Genomic DNA, 16287 nt, shown 5'->3' with positions numbered 1-16287 from the left:
GGGAAGACGCCAGTAGCGAGGGAGAGATTGAAGATGTGGGTAAGGGAGCGGATGAGGGAAGAGGGGGGTGACCGGAGGAGTTGAGAGGGGATAGGGTCCAGGGGGCAGGTAGTGAGGCGGGCTTCTGAGAAGACTCTGGTGACTTCCTCAGTGGTAGTAGGGCTGAAGGAGTGCAGTGATGGGGGGGTTACGGTAGGCAGGGCCTTGGGTGTGGTGGGGGGCAGTGCCGTTGCAAGGTCAGAGGAGGGGAGAGATGAGAGGGTGATGGAAGGGGGGAGGCTAGATGGGGAGGTAGACTGCAAGTTGACTATGTCCTTGCGGATTGCGTCAATTTTGCTATGGAGATGAGTGGCAATCTCGTGGGCGGTAAGTGAGGTACTGAGTGGAGGAGGGGGGGGAGAGAGCAGGGAGTTGAAGGTGGAGAAGAGTCGGCGAGGGCAGTTTGAGAGGGTGCCTACATGCTTTGTAAGCCTAGCTATGAGGTTGGACAGGGCATCTGACAACGTAGCCAGCAAGGAGAGATCTGACAACGTAGCCAGCAAGGAGATGGTTGCTTGATAACCGGCACTTTTCTCTGGTTGTAAGCACTTTGCTAAGACATTCTACTGGATGAGGGATGGAAGGAATGCTGTCTACGAGATACCCCTCATAGCTAGGCTTACAAAGCATGTAGAGACATAGGACTAACTACTACATGCACTAACCCCCCTCCCCTCAAAAAAAATAGAAAAACTGAAGTGCGAGTTCTTCTTTAAGCATTGCCTTGGACCTGCGCTTGCTTTCCGTCACCCCATAGTACAGATGTTTCCACGCTGAAAATATGTGTAGTTTAGCCATCTTCTGTCTTCTAGCCAAAAAGCGTCGTACATGCCTGCCAAGCACAGGCCCTTGTGACAGAAGGCTGCAAAAGACATCATGAGCCCCGGGAAGGAGGCAGCGCAAGCTGCTGATTATACGCTGTGTATGTAAAACACACTAAATTGGGGACTGTCTCCTCCGCTGACAAGAACGACTAAATTCGCTCTGTCAATCACACATGCCCATTAGATGACTAACTCAGCTCCCACACATGACGTGTAGGCAGTGAATGCTCTCATCATTCCATGCCGCTCAGAGCACATACCATCTTCTATTTACCTAGTCGCTGATAAAAATACCCGGGTTATGTCACGCACGCATCCGCTGTTATGTCAAGAGCTGCTGGGATGCTCTTTGCATTCAGAGGGCAGGTGGAATGTGAGCAAGGCTGGACACGGTGCCCATAGCACGCCGCGAAGTCCCCAGACAGCAGGGCGAGCGGTATAGATGACCGCAGCTGTTACCGGAACGGCCGGCCAAGTTTCACACTCAGATGCCTAAAGTGGGACTACGCTGCATCTCAGCACCACAAGCCAAAAACAGGGGCGGACTGACAACTCATGAGGCCCCCCCGGGCAATAGGGGATCATGGGGCCCCTGTGTCCTTGGCCAAACTCAAAAAAAACTGTGAAAAAGGTACCAGGGGCATCTCATGGGGCCCCCTACTGACCCCGGGCCCTCGAGCAGTGCCTGAGTTTCCAAATGGTCAGTCTGCCCCTGGCCAAAAACACTATATAATTCATTTGTAATATTCAAAGCAACCCCCCTCCCCATTCATCCATGTCTACATGCTTTATTTTGTTGAGAAATCACTTTGAACCCCCCAGCATTTCTGGCTGTAACCATCCTGAGTAAGGGCAGGTGCTTCATGTAGCATTTACTTCCTAGAATCCATCTATCCTTGGCTCAGGTATGCGGGCAGGAGTGTGTGCTTAGGCAGAAATGCTAGGGGGGTTCAAAGTGGTTTCTCAACAAAATAAAGCATGGAGACATGGATGCATGGGGGGAGTTTGCTTTGAATATTACAAATGAATTATATAGTGTAGTGGAATCCATCTGTCCTTAGCTCAGGCATGCAGGCAGGAGGGTGTGCTTAGGTAAGAAAACCCCTCATGAAAATGAAGTGGGATGTGTGACATAATTTTGACCTAGGCCAGAAGCCAGGAAGTAACTGAAAAATGGAAAATAAAAAAAAAAGTTAAAACAAGTAAATAGGATATATGTTCCTATATGCACCACTCAAAAACATTAAAGGAACACTTTGCAAACCCATCAGAAAATCTCCCGTTGGGTATCTATGCTGATTGCATTTAAAAAAAAGTCCTGGATTCTTTCTTAGATACACAGAATATAACTGGATATAACATTTATAGGTAACGTTGATCCAGGGAATATCCGATTGCCTCTCGGGGGATCAGGAAGGAATTTTTTTTCCCTGCACGAGTAAATTGGATCGTGCTTTGCTGGGGTTTTTTTTGCCTTCCTCTGGATCAACTGTGGGTGTAGGATTATAACTTTTTTTTTTTTTTAATGGTTGAACTGGATGGACTTTTGTCTTTTTTTCAGCCAGACTAACTATGTAACTATGTAACTGATATGAACGGGATAATGTGTTAGGAACGTAAGGATGCCCCATCGTTTGATGGAAATGAAAATGATTGACCTACAGAGGACTGAATTCAAAGACACCCCGAAAATCAAAGGGAAAAAATTATGCAGCAGGCGAGTTCATTGTGCTGAAATGTCATTGCAGCAACTCAGAATGGTCCTCAGTAGTCTGTGTTGCCCCCACATGCTTGTATGCATGCCTGACAACATCGGAGGAGGCTCCTAATGAGACCACGGATGGTGTCCTGGGGGATTTCTTTCCAGATCTGGACCAGGGCATCACTGAGCTCCTGGACAGTCTGAGGTGCAACCTGGCGGCGTCGGATTGGACTTAAACATGATATCCCAGAGGGGTTCTACTAGATTTAGGACAGGTGAGTGTGGGGGCCATTCAATGGTATCAATGCTGAACCATGTTACAGGCAGCAGAACGTTCTCCACGGCTTCTCCAGACCCTTTCATGTCTGTCACATGTGCTCAGGGTGAACCTGCTCTCATCTGTGAAAAGCACAGGGCGCCAGTGGTGGACCTGCCAATTCCGGTGTTCAATGGCAAATGTCAATCCAGCTCTATGGTGCCGGGCAGTGAGCACAGGGCCCACTAGAGGATATCGGGCCCTAAGGCCACCCTCATGAAGTCTGTTTCTGATTGTTTGGTCAGAGAGATTCACACCAGTGGCCTGCTGGAGGTCATTTTGTAGGGCTCTGGCAGTGCTCATCCTGTTCCTCCTTGCACAAAGGAGCAGATACCGGTCCTGCTGATGGGTTAAGGACCTTCTACGGCCCTGTCCAGCTCTCCTACAGTAACTACCTGTCTCCTGGAACCTCCTCCATGCTCTTGAGACTGTGCTGGGAGACACAGCAAACCTTCTGGTAATGGGACGTATTGATGTGCCATCCTGGAGGAGTTGGACTGCCTGTGCAACCTCTGTAGGGTCCAGTTATGGCCTCATGCTACCAGTAGTGACACTGACCCTAGCCAAATGAAAAACTAGTGAAAAACAGTCAGAAAAAAATCACGCAGAATTTCACTTTTGCTCTTTTGTTCTAACTTGCTGTCCAAGATGAAATAGCAAACGTGGTAACGCACGTGGTCAGCATAGCACCAGTTGTACAGCTCTCAATGTACACAGGACAATGTCTTTTGGCACACTGACTTATGAAAGTCGGTGCTCCCTGTGACTGTACGTGCACCCATGTGCTGCCATCTGTTGGTGTGTTATAACTAGTCCTGAAACTTTTTTGATACCACCTTGTATGTGTATGTATGAATGTGAGATAAGGACCTTAGATTGTAAGCTCCTTGAGAGCAGGGACTGATGTGAATGTACAATATATATATGTAAAGCGCTGTGTAAATTGATGGCGCTATATAAGTACCTGTAATAAATAAAAAAATAAATAAAAATTAGTGTGTTCAGAGTTCAACTTTCTCAGAATTACTGATGGCACTGATGAGGCTGCACTTATGGGCACTGATGAGGCTGCACTGATGACCCCTTATAGGTTCCACTGATGGGCACTGATGAGGCTCCACTGATGGGCATTGATGAGGCTGCACTGATGAGCCCTGATAGGCTCCTCTGATGGGCACTGATGAGGCTGCACTGATGAGCCCTGATAGGCTCCACTAATGGGCACTGATGAGGCTTCACTGATGGGCACTGATGAGGCTCCACTGATGGGCACTGATGAGGCTCCACTGATGGGCATTGATGAGGCTGCACTGAAGGGCGCTGATAAAGCTGTGCTGAAGGGCACTTATGAGGCTGCACTGAAGGGCACTGATGAGGCTCCACTGATGGGCATTGATGAGGCTGCACTGATGAGCCCTGATAGGCTCCACTGATGGGCACTGATGAGGCTCCACTGATAAGCACTGATGAGGCTCCACTGATGGGCATTGATGAGGCTGCACTGATGAGCCCTGATGAGGCTCCACTGATGGGCATTGATGAGGCTGCACTGATGAGCCCTGATAGGCTCCTCTGATGGGCACTGATGAGGCTGCACTGATGAGCCCTGATAAGCTCCACTGATAGCCCTGACATGCTCCACTGATGGGCACTGATGAGGCTGCACAGATGAGCCCTGATAGGCTCCACTTATGGGCACTGATGAGGCGGCACTGATGAGGCTCCTCTGATTCAGGGTTGTACAGAAAATAAGAATACTGGCATCGGTTGCTATTTAGGATGACTGTGAAAGATCGATGACATCATTACTCGTCTCTCCTGTCTAATCCGACCCGTAACTCTCTTTGCATCACCTCTGTTTCCAGGTTTCGGAGGACGGTGTGGAAGCTGTGACTGGCTGGAAGGAGAATCATTCTAAGATATGGGGTTGTGATAAAGATTCTCTTTTCTTCTTCATGGTAAGTGAATGTGTTTTCTTTAACCTCTTAGTGCCTGCGGGTCAAACAAATGTTAACGCCTGAACACAATTTTGCAACTTTGACATGTGTCAGTAAAACCGCACAGATCATCGCAGCCACTTTGTGCATCCAGGTGGATTATACTTTGGTTTTTTTCGGGACAAATTGGGCTTATTTTGGTGATAAATGGTAATAGATATCTCCTGTTTCATTGTTAGGATCAAAGGAAAACTGGCCTAAAACAGTAAAAAAAAAAAAATAGTTGTTTTTTTTTAGCCCCATGCCGCCCAGCCACTGTAGAAATACGGCGGCATGGCGGCACGGCTGGGCAAAAGCACGTTTTAAAACGTGTGTTTTGAAAACAGGTAGGGGGCCCGCGCGAGGCATGCCGCCGCCCTACCTGTCCCCCGGATCACAGCCGCGGATGTCAGTCGCCGGGTCACAGCCAGTCGTTACCGGCTATGTCCCAGCGATCGGCGGCAATCCCTGACAGAGAGCACAGCTGCAGTAGCTGTGCTTTCTGTCAGTTCCCTGACAGCTCCAGGACAAGCTGATCGGGACAGAAGATTTTCTATCTCCCGATCAGCGGTGTTCCCTGCAGTACACCCCCCCCCCCGCCCCCTAGTAAAACACTCCCCTCACACAGTTAACCCTTTCCCTGAATAATAAACTTAACCCCTTCCTCCCCAGTGCCATTAGTACAGTGTCAGTGTATTTTTTTTTGCACTGATCACTGTATTGGTGTTACTGGGGATGTCAGTGACCCCAAGTCAGTACCCCTCAATGTCAGAATGTCCGCCGCAATCCCACCATAAGTCGCTGATCGCCACCATAATTCGCTGATCGCCGCCATTAGTATAAAAAAAAAAAACCTAAAAATCCCAGTATCTTTCCCGCCATTTGTAAACGCTATAACTTCCACGTAAACCAATTATTTTACACATATTTTTTTTTTTCAGCAAAGACATGTCGCAGAATGCATTTTGGCAGAAATTTATGACTAAATTTGATTTTAAAAAATTTTTTTACTGGACATGTTTTATAGAAAAAAGTCCAAAATATTGTTTTTTTTCCTCAAAATTGTCAGCCTTTTTTTTAATAGCGCAAAAAATAAAAACCGCACAGGCGATCAAATACCACCAATAAAAAGCTCAATTTGTGGGGAAAAAAAGGATGTAAATTTCATTTATGTACCGTATTGCATGACCGCGCAATTGTCCGTTAAACTAGCGCAGTGCTGTATAGCAAAAAAATGGCGTAAATTGCAGTATCTATACCATAGTTTGTAGACGCTATAACTTCCACACAAAGCAATCAATATACTTATTGGGATTTTTTTTCCCAAAAACATGGAGCAGAATACATTTTGGCTTAAATTTATAACCAACTTTGAGTTTACTATATATTTTTTATAGCTGAAATTAAAAAATATTGTTTTTCTTCAAAATTTTTGGCCTTTTTTTGTTTATAGCGTGAAAAATAAAAAGCGCACAGGTGATCAAATACCACCGAAAGAAAGCTCTATTTGTGTGAAAAAAAGGACGTAAATTTCGTTTGGGTGCAGCATTGCATGACCGCGCAATTATCAGTTGAATTAGTGCAGCGCCGAGTAGCAAAAAGAGGCCTGGTCATTAAGGGGGGTAAATCCTCAGGAGGGCAAGTGGTTAGGTGTAGCTGTATATTTCATGCTACTACCATAACCTACCTTCAAAGGACAACCCAAAATTCTGCTTTCCTGACGATCGCAGCGATACCATATCAGGGGTGGACTGACAACTCATGGGGCCCCCGGGCAATAGGGGATCATGGGGCCCCTGTGTCCTTGCCCAAACTTAAAAAAGCCTATGAAAAAGGTACCAGGGCCATCTCATGGGGCCCCCTACTGACCCCGGGCCCTCGGGCAGTGCTCGAGTTTCCAAATGGTCAGTCCGCCCCTGTACCATATATGTGTATGTTATTTGTAACTGTAGTAAGGCCCAGAAACAATAGTGCGCATTTTTGTTATCCTACCTACAGCACGCTGACACTAAGACCCCTTTCACATGAGCAAAACGATGGGGTCCGCCAGTCCATTTTCAGGTGGACCTGATCGGTCCATCCATGGACTTTTATGGACCAGGCAATAGTCCGCTGACACCTGCCAGCATCCGATCCGATCCTGTACGCCAAAAACAGACGGATGAGGATACGTTCCCTATCCATTCAGCAGATCGGATGCCAGTCGAGTGGCAGGCAGTCCGTTTTCACCCGACCGTCCCATTGAAATCAGCGGGCAGTGTCTGTGTCTGCTCTCCAGAGACCTGTCATCCGCCTGCTCAGCGGGATCAGCGGAGAGGTTCCCGCTGAACAGGTGGATCACGCTGACAGATCCACCCCGTGTGAAAGGGGTGTTACTGACACTGAAATAAATTTAAAAAAAGCTTTTTTAAAAAAAAAATAATCCTGCCCAAAAATATACTGACTGTGACCTTTGACCCTTACTGGACCCTAACACTAACACTGACTGACCCTAACACTGACCTAGATCCATCCTTGAGCTAGCTATTTTTTCTTTATTTTTTAGTGTTTGCTTTTTTTGTTTTTTGGGGGAGTTTTTGCATACGCTTTTGCTTATTTACATTTTTCTCTGCAATGAGAGAGATACATAGCTACATAGTTTGTCTGCAGAAAAAAAAAGACAAAAGTCCATCCAGTTCAACCAAAAAAACAAAAAGTTATAATCCTACACCCACAGTTGATCCAGGGAAAACCAAAAACCCAGCAAAGCACGATCCAATTTGCTCCTGCAGGGAAACAATTCCTTCCTGATCCCCCGAGAGGCAATCGGATATTCCCTGGATCAACGTTACCTATAAATGTTATATCCAGTTATATTCTGTGTATCCAAGAAAGAATCCAGGACTTTCCTACAGCAATCCACTGAGCTGACCACAACCAACTCTTGAGGGAGTCTATTCCACATTCTCACAGCTCTTACTGTGAAGAAACCTTTCCGTGTTTGGAGATTAAATTTCTTTTCCTCCAGACGTAAAGAGCGCCCCCTTGTCCTCTGTGATGACCTCAGGGGGAATAACTACACCGAGTATATGAACCACTCATGTATTATACATGGAGATCATATCCCCCCTTATGTATTATACATGGAGATCATATCCCCCCTTATGTATTATACATGGAGATCATATCCCCCCTTATGTACAGTGCTAAGTAGGAAAAAAAATGCCCCGGTCATGAAGGAGGTAAAACCTTCCGGAACTGGAGTGATTATGGTCTCTAGTTGGAGTTGATCCAGATAACAGGAAATACATAGTTATTTACTATGATCATCATCTCAATCTAGTGGCCAAAATGCCAGTGATCAGACTGCAACTTTGTAGCAATTTTTAGGATGGGAGGCTGTAGCAGGGGGCTGATCTGTGTCTGACATTTGTGAACACAGCCAACAACTGCATGGGCATTGGAATTTACGTGGCTGTGTCATCAATGAGCATCTCAGTCCGGGAAGTAGATGGGGACCCTGGGTGATGCCCAAATAAAGATGGAACCATCCTTCAGGAAAAAAAATGAAGACATTGTACTGTGATCAGGGGCATTCCTAGGGTTGGTGTCACCCGGTGCGGTAACACTTGGTGACACCCCCTCCGACGATCCCCGAAGAATGGATCGGATCTGCAGATTGAGCATAATGGATCTGAGTCCGATCCATTACGCTCCCCAATCCGCAGATTCGATCCATCCTGCGGGGATCGTCGGCTTTCTTTACAACTTACCTTTTCGTGGAGCGGGTCCGGTGTCACCCCATATAGGTTGCATGCCGACGATCCCCGCAGGGTGGATGGGATCTTCAGATTGAGCATAATGGATTGGACTCCGATCCATTACGCTCCCCAATCCGCAGATCCGGTCCATCCTGCGGGGATCGTCGGCTTTCTTTACAACTTACCTTTTCGTGGAGCGGGTTCGGTGTCACCCCATATAGGTTGCATGCCGACGATCCCCGCAGGATGGATGGGATCTTCAGATTGAGCATAATGGATTGGACTCCGATCCATTACGCTCCCCAATCCGCAGATCCGGTCCATCCTGCGGGGATCGTCGGCTTTCTTTACAACTTACCTTTCCGTGGAGCGGGTCCGGTGTCACCCCGTATAGGTTGCATGCCGACGATCCCCGCAGGATGGATCGGATCTGCGGATTGGGGAGCGTAATGGATCGGAGTCCAATCCGCTATGCTCAATCTGAAGATCCCATCCATCCTGCGGGGATGGTCGGCATGCAACCTATACGGGGTGACACTGGACCCGCTCCACGGAAAGGTAAGTTGTAAAGAAAGCCAATGATCCCCGCAGGATGGACCAGATCTGCGGATTGGGGAGCGTAATGGATCGGACTCAGATCCATTATGCTCAATCTCCAGATTCGATCCATCCTGCGGGGATCGTCGGCTTTCTTTACAATTTACCTTTTCGTGGAGCGGGTCCGGTGTCACCCCGTGCGGTAGGTGTCACCCCCTCACCTGCCTCGGGATGCCATTGACTGTGATCTCTGTGAAAGGTAATAAATACCTGGAAGGGTTACTGATGCAAGATCCACTTTATAGAGGGCAGGGAAATGGGGAATGGGGGGGGCTAGTTAATACCTCTAGAAGCCAATACCGTATTTGCCAACAATATCTCCTCCAGCGATTGTGAGCTCCTCGTTCTACAATTAGCAGACGGAGTGGAAATGAGCCGTAAGTCATGTTACAAAAAAAAAAAAAAGTGTTATAATTATACCTTCCTCTATAGACTGTTAATTTAATGTCATGAAATCTCACATTACTCAGATCACCTCGAAAGCTTTTATTACTTCCAAGTGAGCCTAATGTGAGATTTCAACAGAAAAAAAAAAAACCGAGGGGGATATTTATCCAATATTTATTATTCTTTGTGTAGCACTTTGCGGTGAGACATTCGGGGCTGAACTGGATTTGTCTGTTAAAGTGATTATAAAGCAGGGGCGGACTGACCATTTGGAAACTCGGGCACTGCCCGAGGGCCTGGGGTCAGTAGGGGGCACCATGATATGCCCCTGGTACCTTTTTCATAGGCTTTTTGGGTGTGGTTTGAGTGTGAGCAAGGACACAGGGGCTCCATGGTCCCCTATTACCCGGGGGCCCCATGAGTTGTCAGTCCGCCCCTGCTCGGGTGTGCACTTACCAGTGCTTTATTGTCCTCTGCTTGGGCAGATAAAAAAACAGAAGAGGGCTTTAACTGGTAAGCGTTGATATAAGAAATGAAGGGAGTCCCCATAATTGACTTATTCAGCAACCATGCACCGGGATTTCCCAAAGGTATCCAATCTGATATCACTCCATGCCCAACCATATCATGTGATGAAAAGAAGGAACAAGGCCGGCTCCAATGGTGTAGCACAAATATATTGATTGCTTAAAAAGATGCCCTTACAATGTGTACAACAATATCAAGGCCAAAAAGTAGTATGGAAACAGCGGGGACCGCTTAGGTGCTCTCACCACCTCCGGAACTACCAAGCTCGGATGCCGTTGTGTCACTTCCGGTTACAGACCCGCGTCACTTCCGGTTTGCTGCACCGTCAATGCCTGACGCGTTTCGTCATTTCCTGACTTACTCATAGGGGTCGACCCCTATGAGTATGTTCACCAAAGTTCCCAAATGGTCAGTCCGTCCCTGCACCCGAGTGGGGGCGCACTGTGACCATTATGTTTTTCATCACTGGATTTTTTTTCTATTATTATCACTGGATGTTTCTCTATCACTGAACTTTTTGATTTTTTTCACTGGAAGTTGATTTCAGTACATGGCGGATTTAGATAAGTGACGTTATAGTTAGAGTTACATTTATCATTTAGTTTTTCATATATATATATATCAGGGGCGGACTGACAACTCATGGGGCCCCGGGGCAATAGGGGATCATGGGGCCCCTGTGTCCTTGCCCAAACTCAAAAAAGCCTATGAAAAAGGTACCAGGGGCATCTCATGGGGCCCTCTACTGACCGCGAGCCCTCGGGCAGTGCCTTAGTTTCCAAATGATCAGTCCGCCCGCCCACCCCGATATATATATATATTATTTTTTTATTTTTTTTTTCACACATTATTGTTTTTGGATTATTATGTTTTATTATGTTTGCTATTTTCTATGATTAGTTTAGCACTGTTAAGTGTGTGCCCAACTTTTCACATTATCAATGTGGGTTTAAAATTATTGTTGGATTTATTTATATAGAGGCAGCAAGGGATGTTTAATACCAATATTTCATATATGAATTGATATATTTTATTGAATTCATTTTTTACATCTAGCGCGATTTGGTGTTTTTCACTGTTTTACACTGGGTTTTGATACAGTATATATATATATTCCCTAGTATGTGTATGAATGAATGTGAGTTAGGGACCTTAGATTGTACACCCCTTGAGGGTCAGGGACTGATGTGAATGTACAATATATATGTAAAGCGCAGCGTAAATTGACAGCGCTATATAAGTACCTGAAATAAATAAATATTTATTGAAATATATTTTTAAATATTGAATACGGACAAAATTTTTGTATTTCAAATATATGTCAATATATTTGGGAAGAATATTTTAAAAATATATTTCAAATATATGTCAATATATTTGGGAAGAATATTTTAAAAATATATTTCAGATATATTTTTCCTCCATGTGGGAATATTAGTATTTCAAAGATATGTCAATATATTTGGGAAGAATATTTTAAAAATATATTTCAAATATATTTTTCCTCCATGTGGGTATTTTAGTATTTCAAACATATGTCAATATATTTGGGAAGAATATTTTAAAAATATATTTCAAATATATTTTTCCTCCATGTGGGAATTTTAGTATTTCAAACATATGTCAATATACTTGGGAAGAATATTTAAAAAATATATTTCAAATATATTTTTCCTCCATGTGGGAATTTTAGTATTTCAAAGATATGTCAATATATTTGGGAAGAATATTTTTAATATATATTTTTCTTCCATGTGGGCAGTGCCCCAACCCCTCTATTTTTACAAGTTTTATTAGCAATAAATCACAAAACCCCTCAGACTGTTTATTGGAGCTGGAGAGAATGGACTGTGGCTTGAGTGGACAGGCAGCCTCTACACATTTGGGAAAGAACCAGTTAATATCTGCAGCCCCTGCGGGGGTAGTGCTACGGTAGATTGGCTTTTAATTTTAAGAAGTGCCTTTAGATTTCATTTCCAGTTATCAACATGTCCTGCTCCCAACCCCATCCACTCATCCACACTGCATTGTCACAGAGTGTCCTTGTCCCGGGAAGGTGGAAAATGAGCGTTGTGTCAACACGACACACAAAGCCTCCGAAAGCGTTGTGTGTGCTGAGAAGTGATGGCAAATGACAGGGGTTGTGCCAGGATAAATGCCAAGAAGTGCAGCTTACACTGTGATATTACAAACAGAATATGATGGAGCCAGGTACATGGTCAGAAACAGGGGCGGACTGACCATTTGGGAACTCGGACACTGCCCGAGGTCAGTAGGGGGCCCCATGAGATGCCCCTGGTACCTTTTTCATAGGCTTTTTTGAGTTTTGGCAAGGACACAGGGGCCCCATGATCCCCTATTGCCCGGGGGCCCCATGAGTTGTCAGTCCGCCCCTGCTCAGAAACCTTCAAATCTCACCTTTGCAACTTTGAGGAAATTTTAAGATAAAGTGGATTTTTTTTAATTTTCAAGGGTGCAATACCATGCTGTGCTGACACATGGGAGTCCATTTATTATCTATTTATTTCAGGTACTTATATAGCGCCATCAATGTACGCAGCGCTTTACATATATATTGTACATTCACATCAGTCCCTAACCCTCAAGGGGTGTACAATCTAAGGTCCCTAACTCACATTCATACATACACATATTAGGGCCAATTTAGGCAGGAACCAATTCACCTACCAGCATGTCTTTGGAGTGTGGGAGGAAACTGGAGCACCCAGAGGAAACCCACACAAGCACAGGGAGAACATGCAAACTCCATGCAGGAGGCGCCATGGTTGGGAATTGAACCCATGACCCATTTACTGCAAGGCAGATGTGCTAACCACTAAGCCATTGTGCCACCCCAATAATTTCTTATTATTATACAGGATTTATATATTATTATTATACAGGATTTATGACATCAACAGTTTGCTCAGCGCTTTACAATATAAAGGGAGACAAAACAGCAACAATACAGTTCAATACAAGAAGGTTAGGAGGGCCTGATCCTTGGAGCTTACAATCCAAGAGGGAGGGGCTAGTGGTACAAAAGGTAATAACTGTGGGGGATGGATTGGTAGGAGGAATAGAAGATTCCATTATTAGCTGAGGGATAGGCTTCCCTGAAGAGATAGGTTTTCAGAGATCGCCTAAAAGTGGGCAGAATAGGCGATAGTCTGATAGATTGGGGTAGAAAGTTCCAGAGGATGGGGTAGGCTCCGGAGAAGTCCTGGAGAAGAGCATGGGAGGAGGAGACAAGGGAGCTAGAAGTCATGCGAAGAGCGGAGAGGACAGTTTGGGTGATATTTGGAGACAAGATCGGTGATGTAATTTGGGGCAGAGTTATAAATGGTTTTATATGTGAGTGTTAATGTTTTGAATTTTATTTGTTGGGCAATGGGAAGCCAGTGGAGGGATTGGCAGAGAGCGATGGAGGACACTGATTGGAGGTCAGTGGAGGGATTGGCAGAGAGGGATGGAGGACACTGATTGGAGGTCATTGGAGGGATTGGCAGAGAGGGATGGAGGACACTGAGTGGACGCCAGTGGAGGGATTGGCATAGAGGGGTGGAGGACACTGATTGGAGTTCAGTGGAGGGATTGGCAGAGAGGGATGGAGGACACTGAGTGGAAGCCAGTGGAGGGATTGGCAGAGAGAAACGTGGAGGACACTGAGTTGAGGTCAGTGGAGGGATTGGCAGAGAGGGATGGAGGACACTGATTGGAGGTCAGTGGAGGGATTGGCAGAAAGGGTTGGAGGACACTGAGTGGAGGTCAGTGGAGGGATTGGCAGAGAGGGATGGCAGATATGGAAAGGTTAGTAAAGTGGATGAGTCTGGCAACAGCATTCATGATAGACTGAAGAGGGGATAGCCTGCGATTAGGTCGGCCAATGAGGAGGGAGTTACAACAGTCAATGCGAGAGATAACCAGGGAGGGAAAAAGTTGCTTAGTGGTTTCAGAGGTTAAGAACGGGCGTATCTTGGAGATGTTGCGGAGGTGAAGTCTACAAGATTTGGGGGTGAAAGGACAGATGGGAGTCTAGGATTACACCTAGTACCCTGGCATGAGGGGAGGGACTGATTTACTGTGAGAATGTATCATGGTCAGGGGTTGGGCTTGGAGACCTGTAGCTATAACAATAGAGAGACTCCCACCGACCAGCAGGATATGTACACAAGCAGGTCACTCTGGTAGATGACGGGGGCTTACCCGAGGTACGGGGTCTAAGCACTAATCGGTATTTGTAATGGAACCAACCCCAGACTGCACTTGGGTATTTTCGTTAGACTACCGTTTCCCTGTCCGAACACCGACAACAGGCACTACAGCAGACCATACAAGACTAGATGACATCAGTCTATCTGAACATGGAACTCTTTATTTGAAACTCGAACTGGCTTTTTATACACTCAGGGAACAATCCCCCCTCCCTGCATAATGACACAGGGTGGAGCAATCTACACTTAGCAACGAGAGACACACCAACAGACAGTCCCATCAGGAGGGAGGGCTGCTGGAGACCCCCCCCCCCCACTAAGCTAATACACGTAAACACATAATCCCAGAATAGTTTGCTCCCAAGCAAGACACACGATAGAAAAATGGGATGCAACCACATTGCATTAAACAATCAGCAACCCCCCACCCCACCTATACATGTCTACACAATATTAGGACAGATCACCATGTACCCCTAACAGGCACAGGGTGACTTACACATAAGAGGGATATGGGGAGCTGAGACAGGGGTCTCCCTACCTCTCCAAAGTGACTCCCATTACAGTATTCATCAGAGCTTCTTATGATGGAGGTGGTTTTGCTGCCTGTTAGGACCAGGTTATGGTCCTCAGGATCACCCTACCAATCAAGTGGGATCAAGTGGAAGTGTTGTCAAGGAACAAGCCGGAGGTCGGTAACAAGTGGTTGCAGGTTGGGATCAAGCAGAAGTGTTGTCAAGGAACAAGTCAAAGGTCAGTAATGAGTGGTTGCAGGTTGGGATCGAGTAACACAGTTCTGTGTGGCCAATCATCTTGGTGGATGCAGCTGTTGGTTCTTTTGTCATATGTGTTGGGCTGGCAGAGGTATGCCTTTTGATGTTATGAAGTGTAGACATTAGTTGGGTAATTTCTTTTGAAGAAGTTTCTAGTATGGTTGGATTTATATCGCTCTGCATTTATCAGGGTGGAGCTCCTGTAAGCCAGGACTTCCTGTTTTGTGGTAGGACCTTTGTCACTACAACTTAGAACAGGGTATTTAAGGGAGGAGTGGCTGGGGTTCAAGGTCGAATGAGGAGAACCTGCAAAAAAAAGGATGTAGGACAAGGAGTGTGCACCTACATTTCCCCTTCACGGAAGAATTGAGCCCAGTCATACTGATAGACAGAGTGGAGAACTACGACAGTATGTCCAGAATAGACAGTTGTAGGGTAATGGTTTGGGATGCTGCCATAAGTGATGGCCTCCTCATGTAATCTTTCTAAGGAGTTACATCCAATACTTGGGTAGTGAGGACATTACAACTAGTTCTGCTCAGGATTGTTCTAGTGGTGTTCTAGTAGAGAAGGGATCACCTGCCTGGTGGTGAAAGGAAAGGTCCCCCTAGGTGCACGCACCTCATAACCTGGGCACTCATGACTCATGGGCCTTGGCTGCCCAACGGGACTACTCAAAGACTAAGCCTAAACCACTGCAATGGAGCGGCCTCTCAAAAGTGTGAGAGCATATGATTCCCGACATAGCCCAAAGGCTGACTTGAGTGTGGAACCTGAACAGTGCAGTGAACCAGAGGGATAGTTGCTGGAGTCTCAAACCCATCTTTACAGAGAGTTTCTACTGTAGACCAAGGCCTAGGCATGGGAAGTGGCATGTACATGCATCCAACCAGGGGCGGACTGACAACTCATGGGTCCCCCGGGCAACAGGGGATCATGGGGCCCCTGTGTCTTTGCCCACACTCAAATCACACCCAAAAAAGCCTATGAAAGGTACCACGGACATCTCATGGGGCCCCCTACTGACCCTAGGCCCTCGGGCAGCGCCCGAGTTCCCCAATGGTCAGTCCGCCCCTGCATCCAACTTTTCTTAGTAAAGGAGAACTTTTTTGTAATTTGTTGCTTTTGCTATGGTAGGAGCAGTATTGGATGTCCGTTTCCAACTTATGGAGTGGCAAGTGATCAGTAGAC

General features: G+C 46.1%; 1 protein-coding gene across 1 annotated transcript in view; it reads left to right on the top strand.

Annotated features, from left to right (window-relative positions):
* Positions 1–16287, top strand: part of PTPN5 (protein tyrosine phosphatase non-receptor type 5) — a 121427-nt gene that overhangs the window by 24388 nt on the left and 80752 nt on the right. Inside the window, exon 2 of the mRNA XM_089655373.1 lies at positions 4747–4839. The gene's annotated coding sequence lies outside the window, so the exon portion shown is untranslated. The remainder of the gene's footprint in view (positions 1–4746; positions 4840–16287) is intronic.

This window comes from Staurois parvus, unplaced genomic scaffold (genome assembly GCF_062004578.1).
Source record: "Staurois parvus isolate SC_StPar_1 unplaced genomic scaffold, SC_StPar_1.0 ptg000838l, whole genome shotgun sequence".
Lineage (NCBI taxonomy): Eukaryota > Metazoa > Chordata > Amphibia > Anura > Ranidae > Staurois > Staurois parvus.
The sequence above is the reverse complement of the archived record's forward strand: the minus strand, read 5'-3'. Positions and strand labels throughout refer to the sequence as shown.